This window comes from Acomys minous (genome assembly GCF_964271855.1).
Source record: "Acomys minous genome assembly, chromosome: 15".
NCBI classification, from domain to species: domain Eukaryota; kingdom Metazoa; phylum Chordata; class Mammalia; order Rodentia; family Muridae; genus Acomys; species Acomys minous.
In genome coordinates, this window is record NC_140497.1 from 13,422,054 (window position 1) to 13,435,621 (window position 13,568).

The window sequence follows — 13,568 nt, forward strand, 5'->3', positions numbered from 1 at the left end:
TAAAAAGCCAGGCATGGTGGTACACACCTTTAATCGCAGCACTCAGGAGGCAAAGGCAGGTGGATCGCTGTGAGATTGAGGCCAGCCTGGTCTACAAAGTGAGTCCAGGACAGCCAAAGCTACACATAGAAACCCTATCTCAAAAAACAAAAAACAAAAACAAAAACAAAAGATGAAGAAAAGAGTGTTTATATATTCTGAGATGCTTGTGCATATTTATTTTTACGTAAAGAATTAAATCTTAGTTAAATATTTGATACTGACGACTACATAGCATTATCGATGTACTTGGCTTTTCTTGGGGAGCTTCTTCAACCTCTCCGGGCTCTTGTGCCCAGCATTTCCTTTGCTCCTTTGTGCTGTCTGGTATGCCTGTGGTGCAGTACTCAGGTCCCCAGTGTGCAGCTCTATCTTCTGCTCCAGCTGGGCAAGCAGGTCATGATGAAAAGACTTCTGTGTCTCCTCTAGCTGGTTCTAGACTTTGATCATCTGGAAGAGGACGTCTCTGAATTCCAAAGAGCTTGGACTCTCAAAGGCCAGTTCCCCCGTCTTTACAGAGTCATTGAGATAGTCACTGGCAGCAAGAGTCACACCTACCCAGGGCTTTCTCATAGTAATTCACCAAGGTGATGAACTTGCAGAGGCTGTGGCTGAACTGCCTCATGGTCTGTAGACACTTCCTTTGAGACACTTGTAGACACTTCCTGAGAGTTTGTGAATCTCCTCTGAATGTGACAGCAACACTGTCCTGAGTCCTGCCTCAGTCACAGAACCGTTTCACAAGCAGGCTTCTGCACTGTATAAGAATAAGGGGGCAAAAAAAAAAAAAAAAGAAAGAAAGAAAGAAAGAAAAAGAAAAAGAAAAGAAAAGAATAAGGGGGCAGGGGGAAGCTAGCCAAACACTAAGCACAAGCAAGCAGGCAGGCAGTGTGGGTACATTTGTTTTTCTATTCTGTTGACTGCAGATGTAGTGTGACCCATGGTCCCATGCTCCTGCCTCTGTGACATCTCCACATGATACACTGTAGCCTGAAAGGTTAAACCAAAATAAACCCACTTCTCCTCCAAATTGCTTTTACTCATGGCATTTGTCTTAGTTTCATTCTGTTATTATGTATCAACTTAGGGGGCTCATTATTGTAGATCAGAGGTTTCCGCCTTCTGCAGGGCGGTCTGTGGTAAGATAACCATCATAGCAGGGTAAGTCAGAGAGTCCGTGGTGAGACAGCCACAGCAGGGCAGGTGAAGAGAGAGTGAAGCTTCTCACCTCCTGGTGGCCTGGAAGCAGTGAGAGCAAACATCCCTTTCAAGGTCATACCCCCAGTGGGCTGGAAACATTCCTCAGCAAATTAGAATTTTTGTTGTTTTTGCAGCCCCTGCACCTGCGTGGGGGCTCATACCAGTTCATAATTCCAAAGGAACCAATGCCCTCTCTGACACCTAAAGACACCAGGAATGTATTTTTATACAAGACAATACATGCAAGCAAAACACTCATATGCACACAACAAAATAAGTGAATCTAATTTTTCTTAACAACACACCCCAATGACCTAACTTCCTCCCCGTAAGCCCCACCCCCAAAAGCTCCACCATGTCCCAAAACATAATCATCCTGGAACAGAGCCTTCGACACGTACGCCTTTTTCAGACATTTGGGATGTAAGACCCCCTCCCCTGTGCACCCGCCATAGCAAGCATAGCAGCAGTAACACTATCTTGCAAGGCAAGACTAGAATAATAGGTTCCCGAGATAAGATAAGGCCTGGGGCCCAGAGGAGAAAGATAAAAGCGTGCTGAGATAACAGAAACAGTTTGTCCTTGTCAAACAAGATATTTATGGTTGGCCATCTGGCCCAGGGAAAGGGTAAACTCCCCTGTTCCCATCTAATGACCGGACCATAACCTCGCCTCATTTAAATTTACCAATCAGAGCCCTGTAACTATGCTTCTCGCTTCTGTAACTGCGCTTCCCGCTAAAATCCCTATAAAAGGCCCCCAAAAAGACTCGCTCGGGGCGCCAGCCTCTCCAGAGACTGAGACGCCTGGGTACCCGTCCCCCTACAATAAAGCCTCTTGCGTGTTGCAACCGAAACCTTGGTCTCGCTGGTTCTTGGTGGGGGTCTCCACGTTAAGACCACTGTGCTGGGGGTCTTACATTTGGAGGTTCCACCGAGATAGAGACCCCCGCCCAGGGACCACCGACCCAAATTCGGGAGGTAAGCCTTTGTGCCAGCCGGCTTAGTCGTTGTTGTCATTTCGTCTCTCTGTCGTCTCTCTGTTAATCGTTACGTGTCTCGGTGTCTGCGTAGACTCTCTGAATCTGGCAAGGACAAGAAGGAGTTGACGAACTCGGACTTCTTCCTTGTACCCCCGGGAGACGTCCCGGCGGGATTCCGTAGGGACTCTGCGTCCCATCCGAATTTGGGGCTCCGGCCCATCTGAGAGGCTATTCGCCTCATCTGGGAGACGGGGAATCCAGACCCCCTGTGTCTCCAACCTCTGCTTTGTTTTCGTTTTGGCGCAAGCGTCCCGCGCAGGCTGTTTTTGGTCTTTTGTGTCTGGCTGTCCTCTGTTGTCTTTCGTTTTATGTTTTTGGTACCATGGGTCAGACTCTTGCCACTCCATTAACCCTTACCTTACAGCATTTCAAGGAGGTCCGTGTCATTGCACACAATCTGTCAGTAGAAGTCCGCAAGGGCAAATGGGAGACTTTCTGTTCCGCCGAATGGCCCATGCCCCTGCTCCCACCATATCCCCGAGTTCCCCAGCCGGCAGCCCCAACCTCAGCCCTGCCCGCGGCTTCCGGGGCAATGGGTGATGGACCCTCGGCGGGCACTGGGAGCCGCCTTGGAGCCACCCCTGAAGGGCCTGATTCCACCGTGGCTCTACCCCTTAGTGCTGTCGGGCCGGCCCCGACAGGCAAAAAATGCGTTACAACTCCTACAGTATTGGCCTTTTTCTTTCTCTGATCTCTATAATTGGAAAACTAACCACCCACCTTTTTCAGAGAACCCTACGGGACTTACAGGTCTGATAGAGTCCCTGATGTTCTCCCACCAACCCACGTGTGATGACTGTCAGCAGCTTCTGCAGGTTTTATTCACCACCGAGGAGAGAGAAAGAATTCTCCTCGAGGCTCGAAAGAATATCCGAGATGACGCTGGACACCCCGTCCAGACCCTGGCCGAAATAGATGAAGGATTCCCCCTGACCCGTCCTCAGTGGGACTACAACATGGCAGAAGGTAGGGAACGGCTGTCCATTTACCGCCGGGCTCTGGTGGCAGGTCTCAGAGGGCCCGCGAGGAGGCCCACCAATTTGGCGAAGGTAAGAGAAGTCATGCAGGGAACGACCAAGCCCCCCTCGGTGTTTCTAGAGAGGCTCATGGAGGCTTACTGGAGATATACCCCTTTTGACCCTACGTCAGAGGGACAGCGAGCCTCTGTAATCATGGCTTTCATTGGACAGTCAGTACCTGATATTAGAAAGAAACTACAGTGCATTAGCGCATTGAGGGATTGCACGATTATACCATCAGGGATGTGGTGAAGGAAGCTGAGAAAGTTTATCGTAAAAAGGAGACAGAGGAAGTGAAACAGGAAAGAAAAAAGAAGGAGAGAGAGCTGAGGATGAGGAAAGAGGAAAGAAAGAGAGAGCTGAGGATAAAGAGAAAAAAAAAGGCAGGAAAAGAATCTGACGAGAGTACTGGCCACAGTGGTAGGAGAAGGAAGGCGTCAGGGAACAGGCAGGCCTAGGCAGACAGGGAACCTGGGCGACAACAGAAGGCAGGGGCCAAGGAGACCCAGAAAAGATTGAACACTGCCACCTGATCTCAAAGATGCCTTATTCTGTCTGAGATTGCACCCTAACAGCCAATCCCTGCTTGCCTTTGAGTGGCAAGACCCTAAAAACAGAAAAACTGGACAGCTTACGTGGATGAGATTGCCCCAGGGGTTTAAAAACTCCCCCACCCTATTTGATAAAGCCCTACATCGGGACCTTGCCCCTTTCCGTGCTAATAATCCCCAGGTGACTCTTCTACAGTATGTAGATGACCTCCTATTGGCTGCAGAGACCTGTGAAGAATGCGAGCTTGGGACTCAGAAAATCCTGGCTGAGTTAGGTGAGTTGGGGTATCGGGCTTCTGCCAAAAAGGCACAACTGTGCCGGACTGAAGTGACATATCTGGGATACACCCTGAAAGATGGACAACGGTGGCTCACAGAAGCCAGGAAACGAACAGTGACTCAGATCCCGACCCCAACCACTCCTCCCCAGGTAAGAGAATTCCTAGGGACCGCGGGATTCTGCAGGCTTTGGATTCCCAGGTTCGCCACTCTGGCGGCCCCATTATACCCTCTAACAAGAGAAAGGGGGGAGTTCACTTGGACTAAGAAACACCAATTGGCTTTTGAGAACCTTAAAAAGGCACTGCTAGAAGCCCCTGCCCTAGCACTGCCTGATCTGAACAAGCCTTTTACTCTGTACATGGACGAGCGGAAGGGAGTTGCCAGGAGGGTCTTCACCCAAACTCTAGGACCCTGGAAGAGCCCAGTGGCCTATCTGTCAAAAAAACTGGACCCTGTGGCCAGTGGGTGGCCCTCTTGTTTGTGGGCGATAGCAGCAACAGCTGTATTGGTAAAAGATGCTGATAAGTTAACCATGGGCCAAAATGTGATAGTGGTGACCTCCCACACCCTCGAGAGCATTATCAGACAACTACCAGACTGTTGGATGACCAACGCCCAGATGACCCACTACCAGAGCTTGTTGCTGACAGAACAGGTGACCTTCGCTCCGCCCGCCATCCTTAACCCTGCCACCTTGCTACCTGAAGCTGGCGAGACCCCAGTTCATCATTGTAAAGAGATACTGGCTGAAGAAACAGGGACTCGATCAGACCTCACTGACCAGCCGTGGCCTGGGGTAAAAACTTGGTTCACCGACGGAAGTAGCTTTGTGGTAGCAGGTAAGCGGAGGGCTGGGACAGCGGTAGTGGACGGAAAGTCTGTTATCTGGGCCAGCAGTTTACCAGAAGGGACGTCGGCCCAAAAAGCTGAACTTATTGCTTTGACCCAAGCACTAAGACTGGCGGAAAAAAAGGCTATCAATATCTACACTGATAGCTGGCATGCTTTCGCAACAGCTCATGTCCATAAAGTGATTTATAAACAACGTGGGCTGCTGACTTCAGCTGGCAAAGACATTAAAAATAAAAAAAAAATTCTTAGTTTATTAGAGGCTGTTCATTTGCCCCGCAAGGTGGCGATCATCCATTGCCAAGGACATCAAAAAGGGACTGGTCCTATAAAAAGGGGGAACCAAATGGCTGACCAGATGGCCAAAGAGGCGGCACAAGGACCAATGATTCTAATAGCTAAGGTTATGCCCCAACAGGCTGAGGAGATTCCCGAGAAAAGAATCCTCACAGAGAAAGAGGGGTAGAATACCTGGCTAGTATACACCGCATTACCCACCTAGGGCCCAAGAAGATGACAGAACTGGTCAATAAGTCTCCCTATCACATCCCCAGACTACAAAAGACAGTAGAGGATCTGGTAAAAAACTGCAAGGCTTGCGCTCTCACTAATGCCGGTTCCAGCAGACACTGTGCAAAAAAGTGCTTGCGGAGAGATCGACCTGGAACTTATTGAGAGCTTGATTTCACTGAAGTCAAACCGGCCCGATATGGTAATAAATACCTTCTAGTTTTCATAGACACCTTCTCGGGGTGGGTCGAGGCATTTCCCACGAAAAAGGAAACGGCAAATGTAGTGGCCAAGAAGATACTTGAAAAAATCCTTCCCTGGTTCGAGATACCTAAGGTAATTGGGTCGGACAACGGGCCTGCCTTCGTCGCCCAAGTAAGTCAGGGACTGGCCAGACAATTGGGGATAAATTGGAAATTGCATTGTGCTTATAGACCCCAGAGCTCAGGACAGGTAGAAAGGACGAATAGAACTATAAAGGAGACCTTAACAAAATTGACCTTAGAGACCGGCGGGGGTGATTGGACAGCCCTTCTCTCCCTTGCCTTGTTCCAGGTACGGAACACGCCTGGACCATTGGGACTGACACCCTTTGAGATACTGTTTGGTGCACCACCACCTCTGTTTAAAATCCTAGAGAGTGTGGCACATCCTGATGACAGTTTTGTGCCTTCCACTCATCTTTTAGCCCGTTTAAAGGCTCTCGAGACGATCAGGCGAGAGATTTGGGAACAGCTAAAGGACGCTTACGCCGTTGGAGACCCTACAGTTCCTCATCAGTTCGAAATTGGAGATAATCCTCTTAAGCTGCGTCTGCGTCACGGGCGCGACCCTGAGTCAGGACAACAACCCTCATGCCCCGATGCAACAGACTTGGGAGGTGATCAATAAAGAGGGGAACACTGTCTGGTCGATCACTGCAGTGCACCCCCCCATGGACTTGGTGGCCGGATCTAACGCCAGATATTTGTAAGTTGGTGGCTGGATCGCTCACCTGGGATCTCCCTGACCACACAGACCTCTCTAAACCACTGGCTAAAAAACAGTGCGTCCCGGGTGGGATAGGGAGCACATTCGGGTGCTCAGGACAGTTCTACCGGGCCAACCTCCGGTCCTCAAAATTTTATGTTTGCCCTGGTCAGGGCCACAGTTAAAAGCTTCGACACAAGTGTGGGGGGACCTCTGATTTCTATTGTGCTGCATGGGGTTGTAAAACTACTGGTAAGACTCATTAGATCCCTACTTCCACCTGGGATCTGATCACGGTAAAAAGAAACAGCTATGACAGGCCAAACCAGGGAGAAAGAGATAGTTATTAATACCCTGAGAATAGGTGCGCCCACAGCAATAGCCCAAATGGGCCTTGTAAAAACAGATACTGCAACCCCATAGCCGTGAGATTCACTAACATGGGAAAATGAGACCATCAGAGCTGGCTTAGAGAAAACAACTGGGGATTGCGCTTATATGCTGCGGGGAAAGACCCTGAGTTGATTTTTAAAATTAAGTTGACCCTAACAAGTCCTTCCCCAGTGCCTGTAGGACCAACAAAGTCCTTCCAGAACAAGGCTCACCTGCCAGACCCCTTGTCCTAGCACCTCTCCCGCCTATGCCAGTAACCATCAGCCCCTTTAATCTCATTACTCCCCAAGGTTCCTTGCCTGTGACCCCTTCCGATTCCTCAACGAGTCAAAGGCTCAAGCAGCGACAGTTGCAATTTAAATCAGGACGAACTTGGTATAAAAACTGGTTTAATAAGGCTCCTTGGTTCACCACTTTAATATCTACCATAACGGGCCCTTTATTAATTATTATCCTGCTCCTACTTTTTGGGCCCTGCATCCTTCCTTAACAGACTGATGCAATTCATCCGAGACCACCTATCGGTTGTACAGGCCTTGGTTCTAACCCAACAATACCAACAGCTCCAACAGGTAAAACCAGAGGTCATTGAATGAAAGATTTCATTCAATTTACAACAAGAGGGGGGAATGTAAGACCCCCTCCCCTGTGCACCCGCCATAGCAAGCATAGCAGCAGTAACACTATCTTGCAAGGCAAGACTAGAATAATAGGTTCCCGAGATAAGATAAGGCCTGGGGCCCAGAGGAGAAAGATAAAAGCGTGCTGAGATAACAGAAACAGTTTGTCCTTGTCAAACAAGATATTTATGGTTGGCCATCTGGCCCAGAGAACGGGTAAACTCCCCTGTTCCCATCTAATGACCGGACCATAACCTCGCCTCATTTAAATTTACCAATCAGAGCCCTGTAACTATGCTTCTCGCTTCTGTAACTGCGCTTCCCGCTAAAATCCCTATAAAAGGCCCCCAAAAAGACTCGCTCGGGGCGCCAGCCTCTCCAGAGACTGAGACGCCTGGGTACCCGTCCCCCTACAATAAAGCCTCTTGCGTGTTGCAACCGAAACCTTGGTCTCGCTGGTTCTTGGTGGGGGTCTCCACGTTAAGACCACCGTGCTGGGGGTCTTACAGGGATCCAAATCACAGTCAGTGTGGTAGCACATACTTGTAATCCCAGGGTGCCAATGTAATCTGATCTTCAAGACCAGCTTCAACTACAAAGTGAAACTTTATGCCAGAAAATGAAACAAGTCAGGTGGTGGTGGCGCATGCCTTTAATCCCAGCACTCAGGAGGCAGAGGCAGGCAATTCTCTGTGAGTTCGAGGCCAGCCTGGTCTACAAAGTGAGTCCAAGACAGCCAAGGCTGTTACATAGAGAGATCCTGTCTCTAAAAACAAACAAACAAAAAAAAAGAAACAAACAAACAAAACAAAACAAATAACCCTTGCAGGTAGCATCCCTGCAGGGTGTGAGTTGAGGATGCAAAAGCAGGTGTCAGAGGAACCCCACAGCCCACAGCAGGGTATGTTGTGCAAGGAATATGGACCCTTTCAATTGTTGCATTCCATAGGGCTCTTAACTAAAATCAGCAGCAGCCTCTATTTGATGAGGCACAAAAGGCATTTGATCAAAGGGATACTTTGACTTCTCTGATGGAAAGTTAGGGCTCTATGAACACCTTCCTTAAGCAAGGCCACTCTCTGGGCCACCCCGTGGAGCTGGTCTGCCCTGGAAACCCCTGCCCTAGAGAGGAGAGCTCCTGTGATTAGAAAAACAATAGTCCAGATGGAGTCCCAAGGTCTGCTTCCTGAATTCCAGGCCCAGGATGGCTCCACCCAGTCTATCTCAACGTATCCATGGTGTGTCCAAAGGTAAAGCCTGCCAAGACTGCTTTCACCTGTGACAAAGCTTTCAGTCTTTCCCACACTGTGCTGCTGCTACCGTTGTGTTTCTGTTCTTCCAAAGCTAGGGAGGATCCTCAGCAAGCTTGCAGGGGAAATCATCCCATGCTGTCACTGCCTGGTGTTTCTCATTTCTAAACAACAGGTCTTGAGTGGCAGTTGACGGATGCCCCAGCCCTGCTCTCTAGCCTTAGCCGTCTCTACATAGGAGCAGGCAAGGTTGGATTTTGCTTTCTCCCTTGAACAGGCAGGACTCACTTTAGTGTTAAGAAAGTCCCGCCCCCAACTGACAAGGAGTTTAAACCACACTAAGCAGCTATAGGCAACCTCTAGACTGGTCAGAGAAACACACAAAGGAAAAGACACGGGGGCTGTGAAACATCAAGGCCCTCTGTAGCCTGCTTTGAGCGAATGTTTCTCCAGTGTGGTTTGGCTGGAGGCCACAGGAGGCAGCTCAAGATCCCGGGTTAGATCACTAAACAGTAGCCACCTGTTGACCTCTCGTGACCTTGTGATTCCAGCAAGGGCTAATTCTTACTGTACCTACACCATGTCCTTGCTGAGGCCTGGGAATTGTGATGTGTCCCATGCCTTGGTGTGCTTTCGTCACTTCTGTCAAAATGAATCATGGCAATCAATTTGATAGATTACACCAGGATTTACAGAGCTCTGTCTGTCTCTACCGGAGTTTCTTCTCCACGCCCCCTCATCTTGATTTCTATCTTGGTATACCTGCATTATTCTCTAGGAGATGTATCTAATCTGAGACCCACACACGCATCCCAGGATGTGACATCCTATGAATGTGACCCAAAATAGTTGTAGATGAGAATGGCATGTCAAAGTGTCAAAATTCTAGACACAGCTATAAGTCCCCTTGCTTTAAAAACAGGAAGCATTCAATTACTACTCACTGAGTCATGTCTACATTCTATGAAGGTGGTTTTATTTAAGTTTAAATCAATATTATTATTTTGAATATGTTAATAAATGCCACTTGAGAAATAGAGTGAACAATAGTCTTTATCATAGTAAAATATTGCCACATTAGCCTATATGATAGCACACACACCCATCATCCGGGTACAGGGGTGATGAGGCAGGAAGGCCTGTCCTTCTTATCAAGACTTTCCCAATAATAAAACAAAACAAAAACCTCACATAGCTTTTACATTGCCAAATTAGTCATCCAAAATAAATATTACAAGCACATTTATAAATTCTCAAAAAAGCAATCTCCATAAAAGGCACAATTAGAAGATTAACTTTGTACTTAAAGTAGGTCCTGTTGTATTAGAAAGGGCTGTGAGACAGTCATGTGAGGCTGTTGTCACCTTTTCCTCTCCCTTGCCATTGCTTATCTTCCATCTCAGGGCACCAGTCAGGAAACTGCAGTTTAACCTGAGCTGCCAAGGATCAGCCATCAGTTTGGAAATTTACATGTTTCTTCACCGTACTTTCACTGTACTACTCAGGAGCAGCAGTTCCTGGTTTGGCACTATTAGCAATGGCTGTCCCAACCCGATAGCTCTGAAATCTCTTTTTTTTCTCCTGGGTTTTGATCACAGTAGCGGAAACGCAAAGATTATCTATGTCTTTGGGGGGGGGGAGCGGGGTGAAATCCTTTTCTGTTAAGCAAAACTAGAAAGCTGACTGCTCATTCAGAGGACCCAGTTTCAATTCCCAGCACCCACATGGCAGCTCACAACTGTTAATTCCAAGATATGACTCTCTCACACAGACATACATGCAGGCAACTAACATGTAAATAAATTCTTAGAAGAAGAAGGAGGAGGAGGAGAAGGAGGAGGAGGAGGGGGGAGGAGGAGGAGGAGGAGGAGGAGGAGGAGGAGGAGGAGGAGGAGGAGGAGGAGGAGGAGTTCTGAGGAAGTGGCTTCTGTGTCTGGATGTGTGCATCAGCCTGTGCATCACAAGCAGCGCATGCAGTTCCTAAATCGGCCAGAAGAGGGCATTGGAACCCCAGGAATTGGAGTTGCCAATGTTTATGAGTTCAGGGACTCAAACTTGTATTCTCTGGAAGAGAATGATTAAGTGCTCTTAAGCACCAAGGGATCTCTCCAGCCCCCTAACAACCTATTTTAAAGCATTGTACATCTCCTTCCTATCTGTAAAAGATACAGTATCTTTTAAAAGATACAACACTATCTAAAAAAGTGATACAGTTATATTTTCTATAGCACTAAACATGATATATATGTACTCATTTCCTCATTTGTTTGTTGTTGGCAGGAACTCTTCACTGCCAGCCCACCTGCAGTTGTAAATCAACCAGAGCAAAGATTTATTGATGTTTTTACCTGGTGTTTCTCTACTCTTTGGTCTCTCTTAACTAGGTGTTAGCTGCTTAATTTCCATATGATAAAATGAAGTTTAAACCAGGCAGGGTGGCACATACCTTTAATCTCCGCACTCAGGAGGCAGAGGCAGGAAGATCTCTATTAGTTCCAGGCCAGTCTGGTCTACAAAGAGAGTTCCAGAACAGCCAGAGCTATTACACAGAGAAACCTTGTCTTGAAACACACCCCTCCCCCCCCCCCAAAATAAGAACTTTAAAATTTAGACTCTCTTAGCACCAGACACATTTCAAGAGCCCAGAAGCAGCTGTGGCTTGTGGGCAGGACACCCAAGACAATTCCTCTTCTCCCTAAAGTCTATTCAACATCACTGATCTAGAGCAGTTGCTGACACATTGTGGCACTCGGGAAATGTCTGTAGAAAGAGGTTTCCCATTGACTTTATTCCAGAACACGATGGCATAGCCTCTCTTACCTCTGTAGCCTCTCTTACCTCCAATTGTGGAGAAGCAACGCAGTTTCGCTTTGGTGATCTGCATCAATCACTCCTCCTAACACAGTTTTTCCTTAGCCTGTTGGCTTAAGAAAATCAGAAGTCCTAAGTGGCTGGGGGCCAGGGGGTGGGGGCGGGTAGGCTGAGCTTCCAGTTCAATGAGATGTTTGTTGAATTCCCAAAGATGTCATCACAATAGGTTTTAATATGTTTAAAGTACTCAAATTAATAAACAGTATGAATTTGCCAGGCCTTACTATATTATTGCAATATTTATATTTGAAACTGCATATGCATTTTAATTCAGCATGCAAAAAACATTTTTTAGCACATAGCAAAAGTGAATTTTTAAAAAGGAACTGAAGTGACTACAGTTTGCTTTAAAAAATCTTTTGAGAACAAAAAATAATAAGAAAACAATTATCATAGACTGTCACAATTTGCAACAAGTCAGGTCTGGTCACTCTTCCACAATGAGCCTATTAAAAGAACCAAACTAAAAGTGAAAAACTAATTATCTATCTATCTATCTATCTATCTATCTATCTACCTATCTATCTATATCTATGTCTATATGTATATATGGTTCTCACACTGGGAAGCGAGGACAGAGGTCTAGAAAACCTCTCAAGTCCACCTTTAGGGTCCTGACGTAAGATCAGAGCTTAAATACAGGCTCTGTGAACATCCAAGCACATCCTTCTCAAGGCGCGGTCACGCTCTCCGTTGGTTCAGCATCATCTGAGCTTTAGCTGCATCCTGTAAAGTGGCTTGACAAGATGTTAGACAAGATGTTCAGGGAGACAAGTTACTCGTCTGTCTGGGGCCCCTTCCATCTCCCATCATGAGAGTCCTGGGGAAATCCCATAGCCTTAAGGTCCATTCTTCTTTCTTTTTTTTTTTTTCCGAGACAGGGTTTCTCTGTGTAGCCTTGGCTGTCCCAGACTCGTTTTGTAGACCAGGCTGGCCTCGAACTCACAGCGATCTGCTTGCCTCTGCCTCTCGAGTGCTGGGATTAAAGGCGTGCGCCACCACTGTCCGGTTTAAGGTCCATTCTTTCAGCAGTCTGATAGATAGTCCGGTTGAAAGATACAAGAGTCTCTTTAGAATGTCTTTATACCTGCCAGCCCCAGTTACATCAGGTTTTATGAAAGTGTTCCCCCAGAAAAATCCCTGAGAAAATAACACCAGATGGTCTGGACTCAATGGGTTCAAGCAGGTACTTGGCTTCCATTCAGAGATTCACCCAGTAAAGAGTGGATCTGTCAGGCTGGGCGTGGTGCCCCACGCTTTTAATCCCAGCACTCAGGAGGCAGAGGCAGGCGGATCGCTGTGAGTTCGAGGCCAGCCTGGTCTACAAAGTGAGTCCAGGATGGCCAAGGCTACACAGAGAAACCCTGTCTCAAAAAAAAAAAAAGTGGATCTGTCCTGGGTCCCCACATTGTGGTGCCAATACTCGTCCCTGTTAAAAACAAACAAAGAAACCCTGTAACTTTCATCTTTGTTGTTTTTCAATACAAGGTTTCTCTGTGTAGCCTGGGCTGTCCTGGACTCACTTTGTAGACCAGAGTGCCCTCAAACTTGTAGGGATCCTCCTGCCTCAGCCTCCCAAGTGCTGGGAGCAACTCTCATCTTAAATGGAATAAGAAATAGTTCATTCTGGAGGCATTTTGAGTAACCGTGGCTCAGGCACACAGATCTAGGTTAACTCAAATTCCACGTTCAAACATGGAAGCAGTTTCATTAATTTTTAAAATAGTTTTTCAGAACAAGGAAAATTATAAATCAAGACAAGATTAAAGTACATCGGTGGGTACATCAGAGAGGCAAGTACAGCAAGACAGGGAAGCTTTTCTATAGGCCCAGGATTCCAAAAGGTTAGTCCCAACACAGAAGGGAAGGAACGGTTTGGGGCGGGAGTAGCGCTAGAACTAGCCCAAAATAAAGTAATTAAATTAGTTTCTGGACCTGCAACATTCCAATCTTTCCAAAGTATTACGGTGCTA